Raw genomic sequence first — 17705 nt, 5'->3', positions numbered from 1 at the left:
TCGGAGCGTCCAGACTCGACCGCCTTTACTTTTTAAAGGCGTACGTGTCCTGCGTTCCGGCTGCTTCTATACAGCAGGTTCCGTGCACGGACCACCGTCTGGTGTGGGCGGAGCTCACTTCGTTCTGCGCTCGGACGGGGTCCACGTACTGGCATTTTAGTAACCTGTTGTTGGAAGACCAGCGGTTCCTGGACTCGTTCCGTCGCTTCTGGGCCGGCTGGAGAAGGAAGCAGGGAGGCTTCCCCTCCTTGAGGCTATGGTGGGACGTGGGCAAGACTCACGTCCGAGTTTTCTGTCAACAGTACGCGAAGGGGTCGACAAAGAGACGCAAATCCAGGGTCGAGGATTTGGAGAAGGAGGTGCTCGACCTGGAGGCACGTCTCCGTCAGCCCGACGCGGACCCGGCCCTGCGGTCGGTGTACGATGAGAAGAAGGGAGCGCTGCAGGACCTGCAACTGATCGGGTCTCAGGGCGCGTTCGTGAGGTCGCGGATCTGTTTCCTTAAGGAGATGGACCGTGGCTCCCCCTTCTTCTACTCGCTGGAAAAAAGGCACGGGGTCCGTAAGCAGCTCCTTACGCTGCTGGCTGACGACGGATCCCTTGTCTCGGATCCGGAGGGCATCAGGGCCATCGCCCTGTTCACTGCCCTGTTCTCTCCGGATCCGTCCAGTGAAGAAGCTTGCAGAGTTTTGTGGGAGGACCTCCTGCAGGTCAGCCCGGAGTGCGCCGGAAAGCTCGACTCCCCTATAAGTCTGGGGGAGCTGACCGGCGCACTCGACAGTCTTTCTAGGGGCAAAACCCCGGGACTAGACGGGCTGACCGTGGAGTTCTTCAGGGCATTCTGGGACGTCTTGGGGAGCGACTTCGCGGGGGTACTGGGGGAGAGCATTGCTACCGGGGAGATGCCCCTTTCGTGGCGCAGGGCCGTGATTGCCCTGCTGCCGAAGAAGGGGGATCTCCGCCTTCTTAAAAACTGGCGCCCGGTCTCCCTCCTCAGCACGGACTACAAAATCTTCGCCTGAGCCATGTCTTCTCGGCTCAGCACCGTGCTGGACCACATGATCCACCCTGACCAGTCCTACACCGTCCCGGACCGAACCATTTATGATAACATCAATCTGGTCCGGGACATCATCCACCATTCCCAGAGGGCTGGTCTGTCGAGCGCCTTCCTGTCTCTCGATCAGGAGAAGGCATTCGACAGGGTGGATCACGAATACTTACTCGGAACTCTGCGAGCTTTCGGGTTCGGGACACATTTTGTCCCCCGGATCCGACTTCTGTACACCGCCGCGGAGTGTCTAGTGAAGGTTAACAGGTCCCTGACAGCGCCCCTTCGCTTTGGGAGAGGGGTACGTCAGGGCTGCCCCCTATCTGGCCAGTTGTATTCTATTTGCGTGGAGCCTTTCCTGCGCCTCTTGCGGAGGAGGTTGTCGGGATTGGTTCTGCGCGGGCCGGGCATCGGGGTGGTCCTTTCGGCTTACGCCGATGACGTACTCCTTATGTTTAGTGACCCGGCTGACCTGCGGAGGATGCGCGAGTGCCAGGAGGTCTACTCTGCCGCTTCTTCTGCCAGGGTCAACTGGGGTAAATGTTCTGGACTCCTGGTCGGTCAGTGGCAGATGGATCCCCTACCCGAGGAGCTCAGGCCTTTTACCTGGAGCAGGACCAGCCTCCTCTACCTGGGGGTCCATCTCTGCCCCGCTGAGGAATCCTGGCCGGCAAACTGGCAGGAACTGGAGACGAAAGTCACCGCTCGCCTGCGGCGCTGGACAGGACTGCTCCGAGTGCTATCTTACCGAGGTCGAGTTCTGGTCATAAACCAGCTGATCGCCACCATGTTGTGGTATCGGCTGGTCACTTTGACCCCTCCCCCGGACTTTGTCACAAGAATCCAGAGAATGTTAGTCGACTTCTTCTGGGACAAAAGATTGCACTGGGTCGCTGCCGAGGTTCTGAGTCTCACGCTTAGGGAGGGTGGTCAGGCGCTAGTGTGCCTACGCACACAGGTGGCGACTTTCCGCCTTCAGACCCTGCAGCGATACCTCTACGTCGAGCCTCCTCCTAGATGGTGTGCCCTGACGACATATTTCTTCCGTCAGGTGCACGGCCTGAATTATGACGTGCAGCTCCTGTTTATAGAACAGCTGGGCCTCGGTGGCTCCTTGCAGGCGTTGCCCGTCTTTTACCAGGACCTGATCAAAGTCTGGAAAGTGGTCGCCTCGTGACGCAGCTCTCCCCCGTCAGGAGTAGCGGCTAGCATCAGAGAGCTGCTGCTCAGGAATCCGCCCCTCCGTCCTTTTCAGTGGTTGGCGGAGAGGAGGGCTGTAGCCGCAGGGGTGACCAGGATCGGGGACGTGCTGGGTGGCGGAGGACTGGGCTGGATGCTCCCGCAGGAGTTGGCACGACGCGCGTCTGTGAGTGTCCAGGTCGCAGCCGATGCCATCCAAGACCTGAGAACGGTCGTGCTCGGACCCGACGTTATTTTGGGTCTTGAGGTGGCCCAGGTGCGCGGTGGTCTTCCGTCTGAACGTTCCCCTGTTCAGACAGAATTCCACATTGGCCCCAAGCCCCGAACCCTCCCTCGGGTGCTGGTGCCCGGCAATATGAGCCGCCTCGGGGACATGCCCTCCGTGCCTTTTGGCACGGCAAAGAGGGGCTTTTTGTACGGACTGCTGCTGCACACCTTCCATTTTCTCGCCCTTGTCCGTCGACCGGACATGCCCTGGCGTGCCTTGTTGCCGTCCGGCGGCGGAGGCCCCCGATGGGAGGCCCTCTACGGAGATGTCCTCCTCCTTTCTATCGGGGACCTGGGTTGGAGGGTGTTGCATGCAGCAGTCCCCTATAATAAGAGGATACATAGGTTCACGGACTCTCAGGACACGTGCCCTTTTTGCGGTCTTGTGGAGTCCGTGGACCATGTATACATAGGGTGTTGTAGGCTGCACTCCCTTTTTAGTTATTTGTAAAACCTTTTGTTGATGTTTTGTTTGCACTTCAGCCCCACGCTCCTGATCTATGGGCACCCGGTGCGGAAGGGGGTCGGGAAGGAGGAGGACCTCCTCGTGAACCTGCTCCTGGGTCTGGCCAAGTTGGCCATTAACAGGTCCAGGCAGCGGGCGATCGACGGGGGAGTCCCGCCCGATTGTTTGTCCCTCTTCTGCGGCTACGTTCGCTGCCGGATGTCCCTGGAGAGGGAGCACACGGTGTCTGCTGGCACTCACGAGGCCTTCCGTGCTCGGTGGGCACCGCGGGGACTGGGGTGTTTTGTTGACCCCTTTAATCACATTTTGATTTAAAGTTTGTAAGTTTCCTTTAAAATTTGTTCTTGGTTTTACAGCTGACCTGAATTAGGGGCTGTGCCTGATTTATCCCAACTTTGTTGATTTGGTTTAATTGTTTTCATTTAAAAGATTATCAAGAGTTCAAATCTCACAATGGCAAACTATGAAACAATGTAACTTCATCTGAAACAGATGGAAACGGGTTTGTACTTGAAAGAGTTACATCTTCTTAACCTTCCTAACCCTGCCTTGGTGCTCCCCGGACATCCACAGCGGAAGTGGAGGCAGCCTGCAGTACCCTGCCTGTGATGATCTTGGTGGCCTGGACAGCCAAGACATGGAGGGCCCCAGCCTGCTTTTGGGGACCTGCTGTGTGGTAAGGCACCCTCCTTGGCCTATGCAGCTGGAGCTGCTGAGGTCACAGGAAGAGGGGAGTCAGATGGGCCGGACACTCCTGGACTCACCTAGGTGGATTTCCCTGGAGAAGTACACCTGCTGATCCTCCTCCCTATGGGTGCCCAAGGGCCCCTGACTGACTCCTTGACTAGAAAGGTAGCCAGAGTGAGATTGAGCTTTCCACAATCCTCCCACATACACACTGTTGGAGGTCAATTATGGTGTCAGCGATGGAGTTAAGCCTGCGCAGCAGTGCAGGAGCAACTTCCTGGACCAAGGTCTCCATGGCAACCGCCGTCCTACCAGTGTTGACCTCAGTGTGTTGGCATGCCAGCATTACCACATCAGAGTGAAAGTGGATGGACTCCTCCATCATGCCTTGCAATCTGAGGAGTGCAGCAGACATCCCTTCCTGATGTTCCCAAGCCTGCCTCTGCAGCTCCAGCAACTGCGACATGACCGAGTCCAGAGGTTTGTCAACTGACTCGGACTCAACAAATTTCTGGCCTCCAACAGTCCTCGAATGCCTGACACCGGGGAAGTTCCTGCATTGCCTGCAGGAACAGTGGGATGTACTCACCAGATTGTGATCCCGAGGCTATTGCAAAGCTAGGTCTCACCGAGGTGTGTGTCTCTGTGCTAGTGGAGGGTGTGGGTGTGCGCTGTGACAGGTCTTCAAGGAGGGTGCCTCCATATTCCACTTCAGAAGTTTGTTTGGGACTTGATTGGAGGCCCTGGGTCATGGAAACTGTCGGCTGTTTCCCAGATGTGCCTGCGAAAGCAAGGTGAGATAATTAGTGCATGGCAGTGGCCTGTGGAACAGGAACATCACTCACAGCATGGTCGTCTGATGGATGTTGCACTGCTGGACCCTCACTTGGTAGAGCAGCGCCGACCTCACCGTCAACACAGGAACTGTCCAGATACTCACCAGCCAGCTGGATGACTCTGTTCACAAACTCTATGAGGACCTTGATTTCGGGCATACCTCCAATGGTCTGCGACCTCTCCCTCCTGTGCCAGTTTCTCCTACATGAATTGAGATGGAGCGAGTATAAGCAGGACACCCGCCAAGCCGGATGATAAGAATGCCTGGCATGTGTGAGTGGTGAATAGTCCCATGGATGGGATGAGGACAATGAAGGTGTGTGTGAGAGAATGAATGATGATGTCTCTTGAACCAGCAGTGAGTGAGATATCTGTGGATGTGTGATGGGTTTGTGAGTGTGTGAGTTGAGAGTGATGAGAAGAGAGACTTACCCTGGCGGAATGGAGGAGGTAATTCATCCTCTTGTGGCAGTGGATGGCTGTCCTTTTTTGAAGGGCGTTGGCGCTGACCACCACTGCTACCACCTCCGAAGCCAGAATTAGTGAGGTTGCTGCACATCCTGGGGCCAGAGCAGGGGTAGAGAACATCATGGTGAGCCTCCACTGTGCCCAAAAGGCATTTGAGGGATGCATCATTGAACCTGGGGGGTGCAGTCTTTTTGCCTTTCAGGGCCAAGTCTTCTTTGCAACAGTCTCATGGCTACACTTTAAATATGGTGCCTGACCCGCTGAAGCGATGAGGTGATGGTGTGGTGGGCAAATGAGAGCCTACCTGTCATGGAAATGGTGTGTGTCCCCGGAATGCATAATTAATGCGACCGGTTTGGGATGATGCAGCATGAGAAGCCGCAATTGTGGCCGATGGGTGAAGCCTTGTTTTTAACACCCGCCACCACACTTAGTACAAATCTAGGGCACATGTGCGCAAGTCAGGACTTCCTCAGAGCTCCAACGTATAACAGCGGTAAACGTTTCAACATTTACCACGGTTGCCATCAGAAGACCTGGGCCAAAATCTGAGGATGCGATGGTGTAGTGGTATTTTGTCACTGGACTAGTAATCCAGAGACCCAGAGTAATGCCTGGGTTCAAATCCTGCCACAGCAGATGGTGGAATTTGAATTCAATAGAAAGTCTAATGATGACCATGAAATCATTGTCGATTGTTGTAAAAACCCAAATGTTTCACTAATGCCCTTTAGGGAAGGAAATATGTTGTCCTTATCTGGTCTAGCTACATGTACAGCAATGTGGTTGACTCTTAAATCTCCTATGAAATGGCTTGAGCGAGCCACAAAAAAGGAATGAAACTGGACAGACCACCTGGCATCGACCTAGACCTAGGTGCTGGAAATTATACCAGCAATCACAGCCCTGTCGACCCTGCAAAGTCCTCCTTACTAACACCTTGGGGTGAGTGCCGAAATTGGGAGACCTGTCTCACAGACTAGTCAAGCAACAGCCTGACATAGTCATCCTCATGGATACATACCCAGACACCACCATCACCATCCCTGGGTATGTCCTGTCCCAGCAGCAGGACAGACCCAGCAGAGGTGGCAACACAGTGGCTTACAGTCAGGATGGAGTTGCCCTGGGAGTCCTCAACATTGACTCCAGACCCCATGAAGCATCAGGTTAATCATGGGCAAGGAAACCTCCTGCTGATTATCACGTACCGCCCTCCCTCAGCTGATGAATCAGTGCCCCTCCATGCTGAACATCAATTGGAGGAAGCACTGAGGGTGGCAAGATCACAGAATGTACTCTGGGTGGGGGACTTCAATGATCATCACCAAGAGTGGCTCAATAGCATCACTGCTGAATGAGCTGGCCGAGTCCTAAATGACAAAGCTACTCGACTGGGTCTCCGGCAGGTAGTGAGGATAAAACATACTTGACCTCATCCTCACCAACCTGCCTGCCGCATCTGCCCATGACCATATCGGTAGGAGTGACCACCGCACAGTCATTGTGGAGACAAAGGCCCACCTTCACATTGAGGATACCTTCTGTTGTGTGGCACTACAACCATGCTAAAGGGGATAAATTTCGAACAGATCCAGCAACTCAAGACTGGGCATCCATGAGGTGCTGTGGGCCATCAGCAGCAGCAGAATTGTATTCGAACACAATCTGTAGCCTCGTGGCCTGGCATATCCCCCACTTTACCATTACCATCAAGCCAGGGGATCAACCCTGGTTCAGTAAAGAGTGCAGGAGGGCATTCCTGAAGCAGCACCAGGCATACTTAAACATGAGGTCAACTTGGTGAAGCTATAACACAGGACTACTTGTGTGCCAAACAACATAAGCAGCAAGTGATAGACAGAGCTAAGCGGTCCCACAACCAACAGATCAGAACTAACCTCTGCAGTCCTGCCACGTCCAGTTGGGGGAAGGTGATGGCATAGTGGTATTGTCACTGGACTGGTATTCTAGAGACCCAGGATAATGCTCTGGGGAACTGGGTTCGAATCTCACTAGGGCAGATGATAAATTTGAATTCAATAAAAATCTAGAATTGAAAGTCTGATGATGACCATGAAACGATTGCTGTAAAAACCCATCTGGTTCACTCATGTCCTTTAGGGAAGGGAACCTGCTATCTTTACCTGGTCTGGCCTACATGTGACTCCAAACCCATAGCAATATGGTTGGCTCTTAAAAAATGCCCTCTGAACAAGGGTAATTAGGGATGGGCAATAAATGCTGGCCTAGGCAGTGATGACCTCATCACATAACATGAAAATGGGGGTGGTGAACAATTAAACAACTCACTGGAGGAGGAGGCTCCAGAAATATCCCCATCCTCAATGATGGAGGACCCCAGCACAGCAGTGCAAAAGATAAGGCTGAAGCATTCGCAACATTCTTCAGCCAGAAGTGCTGAGTGGATGATCCATCACAGATGCCAGCCTTCAGCCAATTTGATTCACTCCCTGTGGTATCAAGAAAAGGCTATGGGCCCAAACAATATTCCGGCAATAGTACTAAAGACTTGTGCTCCAGAACTTGCTGCGCCTAGCCAAGCTGTTCTAGTACAGCTACAACACTGACATCTACCCAGCTATGTGGAAAATTGCCCGGGTACGTCCTGTACACACAAAGCATAAGAAATCCAACCTGGCCAATTACTGCCCCATCAGTCTACTCTCAATCATCAGTAAAGTAATGGAAGGGGTCATCAATAGTACTTTCAATCAGCACTTCCTTAGCAATGGTCTGCTCACAGATGCCCAGTTTGGGTTCTGCCAGGGCCACTCAGCTCCTGACCGCATTACAGCCTTGGTTCAAAGATGGACAAAAGAGCTGAACTCCCGAGGTGAGGTGAGAGTGACTGCCCTTGACATCAAGGCAGCACTTGACCAAGTGTGGCATCAATGAGCCCTAGCAAAACTGGGGTCAATGGGAATTGTGGGGGGGAAACTGTCCACTGGTTGGAGTCATACCTAGCACAAAGGAAGATGGTTGTGGTTGTTGGAGGTCAATCATCTCAGCTCCAGGATATCACTGCAGGAGTTCCTCAGGGTAGTGTCCTAGGCCCAACCATCTTCAGCTGCTTCATCAATGACCTTCCTTCTATCGTAAGGTCAGAAGTGGAGATGTTTGCTGATGATTGCACAATATTCAGCACCATTCGTGACTCCTCAGATACTGAAGCAGTCTATGTCCAAATGCAGTAAGACTTGGACAATATCAGGCTTGGGCTGAGAAGTGGCAAGTAACATTGGTGTCACATAAGTGTCAGACAATGACCATCTCCAACAAGACAGAATCCATTCATCACCCCTTGATGTTCAATGGCATTACCATCACTGAATCCCCCACTATCAACATCCTGGAGGTTACCATTAACCAGAAACTGAACTGGGCTAGCCATATAAATACTTTGGCTACAAGAGCAGGTCAAAGGATAGGAATCATGCGATGAGTAACTCATCTCCTAACTCCCCAAAGCCTGTTTACCATCTACAAGGCACAAGTCAGCAGTCTGATGGAATAGTCCCCACTTGCCTGGATGAGTGCAGCTCCCATAACACTCAAGAAGCTTGATACCATCCAGGACAAAGCAGCCCGCTTGATTGGCACCATATCCACAAACATTCATCCCTCCACCACAGACACACAGTAGCAGCAGTGTGTACCATCTACAAGATGCACTGCAGGAGTTCACCAAGGCTCCTTAGATAGCACCTTCCAAACCAATGACTGCTACCGTCTAGAAGGACAAGGGCAGTAGATAGATGGGAACACCACCATCTGGAGGTTCCCCTCCAAGTCACACACCATCCAAACTTGGAAATATATCCCCGTTCCTTCACTGTCGCTGGGTTAAAATTCTGGAACTCCCTTCCTAACCATATTGTGGGTGTGCCCACACCCCGTGAACTGCAGCAGTTCAAGAAGGCAGCTCACCACCACCTTCTCAAGGGCAACTAGGGATGGGCAATAAATGCTGGCCCAGCCAGCAAAGCCCACATCCCGTGAATGAATTTTAAAAATCTATTATCTTTCATTAATTGCCTTGTATTCAAAAACAAACTTGAAGTGTTTAGAGAGTAAGACAATGATACGACACTAACCCTATTCAGGTCATTGCAGTCTGATCAGAGTTTCTATATTTTCCAGGTTCACTTTCATGTGTGGTGTCTTCTGACAGCATTAGGCCAGCCAACAAGGTGGAGATGGAACATTGAATTTCAGCAAATAAAGCAAACAGTAAAGCAAACAATGTCTATTTAAGGGATCTAGTTAAAAAAAGAGTCTCTACAAACTGCAGCAAACTAAACTCATGATTGAAGCTGAAGCAACTCCTCCTGGTAAAAGCACAAATGATTTATCTAGCAAAAAACAGGGATTGGAGGATAATTACAGAATATAAATTATGTGCATAAAACAAATTCAAGTTATTTACAGCAGTGCATGTCTCCAGGTGTAGGTAATGGGGGAGTTACTCAATTATCTCCATTCTAATTGGCAGTAGTGGTGTCACAATTTTGCGGCCATGTTACGGCACCTCTGCTGACATTCAGGCAGCTTCGTGGGTTTCTGGTAACTGTTTTCTTAATTAATTTACCATTGTTAAACTTATATTACTGTACGATTAAATGGTACCAGTTAAAACGAGTCCAAGGAAAGATCTATCGTGGTATTGTGCAGGGCCCGGGAGAGATGGTACCAGGCACTGGAGCCCGGGGGATGTGGGGAGCCTGGGCTCTGCGTGGTAAACCGAGTTCCTCATCGTCCAGACTGAGCTGCAGACCCGACTTTTAAAAAAAACACATCTGTCAGCCTGAAGGTTCCAATTTTTTTTAAATCCGGTCTGTCAGTGTCAGTGTCAATTTCACTGAGCTGCCCGCGCTGCTGCTTCTGACCTTTGGGCAGTTTTATGGCTCTGATTTTTTTTAAAAAGCCTGCCAGGAATCCACAAAGTTGCCTGAAGGTCAGCAGCAGCACAGCAACAGTCCGGGGACAGCTGTTGCTTGAAAAAATGGTAAGTCAAATCTCTGTAACTTTAGAGCCAATTGGAAGCCGTGTATAGGGGAGGGGGGTGGGGGCGCAGGGGGAGGTTTGGAGATGAAATTAGAGAGGAGTGGGGGCATGTTGGGGGAGGTTAGAGGAGGTTGAGGGGAGATTGGTGGGGTGTTGCGGGCAGGTTGGAGGAGGGAGGTTAGGAGGGAAGGTTGTGAGGGAGGTTAGAGAGGTATTGCAGGGTTGGGAATAATGTTGGATGGGGGTTGGGTGGGAGGTTAGCTACAGAATGGAACTGTTTTTGTACATGTAGTGATTTCTTTGTAGCTACTTTCCTAACATCAACTGATTGCTCTGTGATTAATTATCCTTAGAGAATCATCATTGGACCTCCAATTTCACCATTGTTACAGTCACTCTGTCTACTGCATGCAGGTGTAAAGAAAGAAAGATAAAACTCACATTTATACAACACCTTTCACGATGTGTCAAATCACTGTACAGCCAATTAAGCACTTTTAACTTGTAGTCACTGGCATAATGTAGGCAATGTTATCAAATGGCAGAGCTGTCACGAGGGGCCGAATGGCCTATTCCTGCACCTAATGTGTATGTTCGTACTTCATTCTGGGATGGATGAGATGAACTAGGCTACATTGCCTTTGTCATCCATAATTATCTTAGGAATAAAGGATGGAATCATGGCTGGAGTTCTGTTTATTTTGCTACTAATGCAAGTTTACTGTGAGCAAGCTTTGTGGGGTGAGATTGCCATGACAGGAGTGCATAATGGGCTTATAATGAATCTGTTTTAGTAAAACCTGCTTTAGACTGAACATGAGTTTTTTCCATTGACTTCAATCTTGTCCTTTTGTCTACTTATCAATCATTCCACTCAATCTTGATGCTTTTTATGAGTTTTTGAGGTATTGAAATATCGTGATAGAAATGTGTTGATAGTAGATATTAAAAATATATTGCAATGAGAAGCAGCAATCAGCAGAGTCTTCAGAATTATTGAGCGAGAAAGATAAAATTGTGAAACATTAAGTCTTTGTCTTCTGGTCTCTTAAAAGTTGTGTTGCACAAAGACACCTGAGGGCTCCAAAGTTTCTCACTGATAGTGAAGACGTAGATTGTTCAATCATTCTATTTTGTTGCTAAGGAGGCATTTGATCCTTCAACCCTATGAGATTACTAACAAAATAGAACCCAATCACACCCCTTGTACGAAATAATTATATTGAATAATATCATGCACCCAGACAGAAGAAAATCTTCTTCTACCCCTACAGAATGGAAAAAATCTTGTGCAGTTCATCTGTATTGCTAGTAATGAATCTTTCCTCCAAATATCAATTTACTATCACCATATCCATATGGTGCAATGCACACAACATGGTAATGAGGGCTGAGCAGTCACCGAAATCAGTGTTATCATCTGCAAAACATTATAAATAACTAATGGAATACTTTCCTGTCAAATTAACAATATTGCATGATGTTCTTAAAGTAAACTTTGTATTTTCTGGTTTGTTTAATAATCATGCTGGGGTCACCTATATAGCACACAGAAACTGACACTGCATTATATTGTTGTTGCTTTTAATATTAATGACAGAAGTGGCATATATATCAGATGATATTTGTAACCAGATGCAAACAATGGGCATTATCATTTTATTAGGACCTTTCTGTGATTGTTTGGTTAATTGATTAGTGAATCTTGAAAGGGGAAAAAAATCATGCATGAATAAGGCGGAGGGTTAAAGTGGGGGGGTGGGGTGGTGGTGGTGGGAGGCAGGAATAAGGGGCTCAGAAACGGAGAAACACCAGGGCCCATAATTTCTGTCCCTGGCCGTGATATTCTGTGTCAAAAGTAACTTTTCCATTCCTGAGTACTGAACTGGATGGAAAAAACTGTCAGCTCAAGCTTTATGCACAGGTATGGTGAACAAAGAAACTCCAACTTGTCTGAATCACTTTATTATGCATATTAAAGTATACTATGCACATTGGGTAATACCTACTCAAAACTAAGCATCGATACCTTATTGATTTAGAATAGTCCTTGAGACTGTTATCCCTTAACTGCCTAAACTCGCTTACCACGAGCATTGTATAAGACATATCACTGCCTGGTGTACATTCCACCTCTTGTCTGGTTAACTTCTTTCCTTAATCATTCATGTGGCTTCACATTCCTATACTGTAACCTACAAAGTCCAGCTTGTTAAAGCAATTCAGGTTTCAACTGTTGTCACAAGTGTGAGAAAATCATGCCTGCTCAAGGAAATCAACAAAATCTTCTGCAATACTATTGGAAAGAAAATTATATACAAACTGAATTTGATCTGGCCGTAACTAGAATTTTAAGAAGAGAATTTAACTCCCTCTCCTCTATCGGGACCAGGGCAGAAGTGGAGCTAAAATTAGTTCATTTATCACCTATGTGCCGCCATCTCAACCGAGAATTTCTTTTGACACCTAAGTGCCTGCTTGAAGCAGGTGGTAGTCTAAATATTACAAACAATTGGAGTCCTGAGATCTCATTAAGACTCAATGCAAAAAGTCCCATGCAACACTGAACTTCCTGAGGGCATTAAGAATCAACTATGTAGTGCGGGACCATGGTCACCCGGTAAGGTGACAGGCTCCCCTTCTTAAGGCACAACTGATGGAAAATGCTGAGCTGCTCAAATCCCAAAGGGAAACTTTAAAAAACTGTCACAATGGTTTTGCAATTTGTATAAATTTCAAGATGCATGCCTTGAATTCAGTAGTAATAAGACCTCCAAGTCTAATAGGCTACTTACAAAATTAAATTAAACTTTTACTAATAGAAGAAATGATTTTAAGTGCTTACATAGATCTACAAATTATTACTATAACTTCTAGCTCCCCCATTAACCTAACTCTCAGTTACACTTTCATTAAGCCAACAGTAAGACACACAGACCCAGGCAAAGAAACACGATGGGCAGAATTTTCCGAGCCTGCTGGTGGCAGGAGTAATAGGTGGTGTGCATAGAAAACATGGCGTGACCTGCTTTGTGACGACATGAAGGCAGGTTGCAATTGTTCACTCAGCCCGCCAACGGTGGGCCGCGTTTCCCGTCATTGGTCGGCGGGGAGCTAATTGTAATACATCAGCAAATAATTAAAAGGCCAGCCCATCAGGCTCTTGGAACCCCACTGTATCCTCCATCCAAATTGGCGGGAAAGCACGCCGATGTGTTTCATGCAGACAATGCACTTGGCAGCCTTCACTTTGGGGGAACTGAGGTGAATGAGCAGCAGCTTTCCCCACAGCTCACACATTGTTTACAGGCCTCAGGGGCGCCAGGGGGGGCGGAAGTAACTGATGCCTGGCCCAGGAGGTGACTGCTGAGGAGAGGGGTGTTGACCGCGGCGGTGGGGGGAGAGTGACTGCTGAGGTGGTGGGGGGGGGAGGCGGGTGGTGTCCAGGGACACCTGCTGGCCAGCCTCAGAGGCGACCATTGTTGGTGGGGGGAGCAGGGTTCAAGTACTGCCCTGGCGCTACATCCTGCACACAGGCAGTCAAGGTGAGGGGCAGGGTAAAGGAGGGGAGTGGCCACGCATTTGGTTCACCTGTATAAACTGACCATGCTTCTGCAACTGAGACAGATCAGGCGCAGCCACAGTGATATGATTGGGGTCAGGCTCCCAGCCTGCCCACCCATGCAAGCAACACAGAGGCACCAAAGAGCTGCCTAGCGCTCCACACCTTACCCCCACCAGCCCCCCCATCCCCCGGCGCAGACTTTGAGTCCGCCACCACTTTATTGGACTGTGGAGCAGTTGGACTGCACACGTTGCATAATCTCCTCGCCCACATTGACCATGTAGCAGTCACTGCTGGAAGCGCTCACAGCCCCTTGCAATCTCAGCACCCCAGTTTGGAGCAGTATCCCCCATGTTGCAGGTTGACAGGGCAGCCATGCAGCGCACTCATCTCTGGCCATCCGAGGGGTGACCAGCACTCTCCGGGAAGCATTAAGGGCTGGTCACACAGAGCCAGGAAAGGTGCTAAGTAACCACGTCTCCATCTTTTTCATGCTGCAGGAGGATCATGTCAGGATCATGAATCTTTGTGACCTAGCTGTATGCCTGATGGCCTATAGAGACCGTAGAAGATGGAGGAATGAGCAACTGAGGGACCTGGCTGCACAAAGGCAGGAGCAGCCTCCTCATGAAGAAGGGGCAGCAGGGGCTCCTGCACATGCTGCCCAGGAGCAACAGCGAGCCATGGCTAGTCGGCACCTAGCAACACCCAGGGTCTATAGACACTGCCCTGCCATTCCTGCAGATGACTGAGAACCAGTGTCGCTGATGACTGTGCATGTCTAGGGACCTGGTGGCTCACATCTACCACTTCCTGCAGGACTTGGCACCAAGGGGACCTGGAGGGCATCCATTGCCAATGGCTGTGAAAGTGACCAGGGTGCTCAATTTCTATACCAGTGGCTCCTTTCAGGGCTCCACAGGTGATCTCTGTGGGATTTCACAATCCACCACCACAAATGCATCCATGAGGTCACGGATGCCATCTTCTCCATGGCACACAACTTTGTGCATTTCACCCAGGGCAAGGACAGCCAGGGTGCAAGGGCCATTGGATTCGCCCTGATCTCAGGATTCCCACAGGTGCAGGGTGTGATTGACTGCACTCATGTGGCGCTCAGGTCTCCATCGCTACACTAGGTGGACTTCATCAACCGCAAGGGCTTCCACTCACTGAACCTGCAGCTAGTATGTGTTCACCAGAAATGCACCCTGTAGGTGTGCGCACGGTTTCCAGTGACTGTGCAACACGTCTACATCCTGAGTCGCTCGCAGATCCCTGCAGTCTTCCATGGTCCACAGAGGCTGCAGGGTTGGCTCCTCAGGGACAAGGGCTACCTGCAGAGGCTGTAGCTGATGACACCCATGCGGCGGATCGATGGTATAATGAGGCTCATGCAGCAGCTTGCACCTTGGTGGAGCAGTGGGTAGACAAGGCAGGTGCACTTGGGAGGCCCTAATAGCTGCAAGATTTGTGGAGGATGATGAGGACATGCAATGAGGACTCCCCATCGATCTTCACATCAAGGTTGTGAACGTTTGACTCCAATCTGGCTTATTGCAACACCAATACCCTCTGTGAGAATGCTCTTGTCATGGAGATGCAGCGAAGGCCCTAATAGTTGTTCGATCACAGGAGGATGATGACAACATGTAGTGAGATATTCACATAGGCTCTGAGAATGTCTGACTCCTGTCTGGCTGAGGACATTTCGCTTGCGCTTCATGATCAGGTCCAGCTCAGAGAAGCAGCCATGGAACATTAGGCGCAATTGATGCTGTGTCCGTCTTCAGCACCTCAGCCCTTCAGGAGCTAGTGTACAGCATCACTGGTCACAGATGCTGGTGTGATGGGGGCCAGCCCCACCTTAAAGGTGCGGAGAGCACACAGAATATGATGGAACTCTGTGGCACCTGCCCACTACATTCTGGCAGCAATGACCAGCACTGCCGAGGTATAGGCATCAATAATGTTTCCAGGGAGTGTGAGGCTGGACCATCACTTTGGCCTGAAGGCTGCATAGAGCAAAAGGGAAGAAGCCCTGGACTGAGATACCTGCCTTTTATCTTGTGCAGGGACGTTTCACATCTGAGTGACAAGAAAACTGCTCATCAGAACAAGGAGCCACAGGCAGGGTGACATTCTTGGGAGTTTATTGACAATAGTGAACAGTATGCACAAGTGATCAATACCCACGGCCAGGCTGTGCAACTACTTTTACTTAACTTTCCTAACCCTGCTGCTCTGTCTTGGTGCTCTCCAGACATCCACAGCGAAGTTAGAGGCAGCCTGCTGACTGTGATGCCCTGTCTGTGATGGCTTTGGCGGGCGTGCTCTGGAGGGCCGAGACTTTGTGGGCACCAGCCTGCTTTCAGGGTCCTGCTGTGTGGCAGCGGCACCCTCCTTGGCCTGTGGAGCTGGAGCTGCAGGGGTCAAAAGAAGAGAGGTTTCGGATGACCCTGGAGTGTGCCCCTGCTGATCCTCCTCCCTATGGGTGCCCAAGGGCCCCTGGCTGACTCCATGAGAGGAAAGGGTAGCTGGTGTGAGATTGAGTTGCCCCCAGCACCCTTCTCATGTACACACTGTTGGAGGCCAACTATGGTTTCAGCGATATTGTGATCCCAGGGCCACTCTAAAGCTAGGTCCCACCGAGGTGTGTGTCTCTGTGTGGGTGAGCGCTTTGATGGGACTTCAAGGAGGATTCCTCCAGATTTATCTTCAGAGGTTTCTTTGGGGCTTGATTGGAGGCCCTGGGTCATAGACTCTGTCTGCTGTTTGGCAGATGTGCCTGCGAAAGCAAGGGGAGATAATTAGTGAAAGGCAGTGGCCGGAGAAAGAGAACACATCACTCATGGCTTGGTTGTCTGATGGTTGTTGCACTGCTGGATCCTCACTTGGTAGAGTAGCACCAACCTCACTGTCAGCATAGGAACTATCCAGATCTTCATTGGTCAGCTAGATGGCTCTGTTTTTGAATTCTATCAGGACTCTGATCTCCAGCATCCCTCCACCTGTCTGCATTCTTTCCCTCCTGTTGTGAGCCAGTTTGTCCTAGGTGGGGAATAGAGATGGGAAGAGTGTATCAGGATGCCTGCCAGGCCAGATGATAAGTATGCCTGGCCTTTGTGGGTGGTGAGTGGTCCCATGAATGGGATGAGGACAATGACAGTGTACGTGAGTGAGTGAATGGTGATGTCTCTTGCACTGGCAGTGAGTGAGAGCCCTGTGGATGTGTGATGGGTTTGAGTGTGTGAATTGGCAGTGATGAAAAGAGTGACTTACCCGGGCGGAATGGAGATCATTTATCTTTGGGTGGCTGCCCTCCTCTGCAGCACGTTTGCAATGACCACCACTACCATTGCCCCCCAAGCTGGGTTGGTGACTTTGTTGCCGATCCTGCGGCCAGAGCAGGGATACATCACATCCCTGTTGGCCTCCACAGCATCCAGTAGTCGCTCGAGGGACTCAAGTGGGGCTGCAGTCTTTTATCCTTTGCTGGCCATGTCTCCCAAGCAGCAGTGCTAAGCTGGTGGCAATGAGCGCTTTACTAGCAGTTGCCTTTTAAAGATGGCAGCCGGTGTGATGCAACAGCAGGGTGATGGCAAGCGGGCGAATGAGAGCCCACCTGGCATGGAAACAGCATGTTTTGTGGGAGTGAATAAATAATGAGGCAGGCTTGGGACGATACACCATGAAAACCCTCCATTTCCGTCAGTGACTGGACTCCATTTTACCTACCCACTATCATACTTAGTGCAATTCTGGGAAAACTCCGCCCAATACCCTGAATAATCCACTCAAAGTGAGTTTCCTTAACTTCAGTTCTTTGTAGACAGCAGCTTGAGGCTTAGGTGCTGGAGGCATTTCACACTTGTTAGATTTTAGAATTTCTTCCCTTACACACAGCCTTCTCTCCTTTACACATATTTTCCCCTTTGAATGCAAATCCCCATTGTTTCATTATGTCTTTGGACTTTACCTCTCTAATAATAAAAATATCTCATAGTACCAATTTTACCAGTAAATTTTGGGAAAAATAAACACACTGTTTCTTAACTTCTGGCTAGGTGAAGCATTTCACCCCTCCTTTGAAATCACTCTAGTCTGGTTTATTTAAAAATGCAAATGTTCCTTTT

This window comes from Carcharodon carcharias, chromosome 20 (genome assembly GCF_017639515.1).
Source record: "Carcharodon carcharias isolate sCarCar2 chromosome 20, sCarCar2.pri, whole genome shotgun sequence".
Taxonomy (NCBI): Eukaryota; Metazoa; Chordata; class Chondrichthyes; order Lamniformes; family Lamnidae; genus Carcharodon; species Carcharodon carcharias.
Note: the sequence above shows the minus strand (reverse complement) of the source record.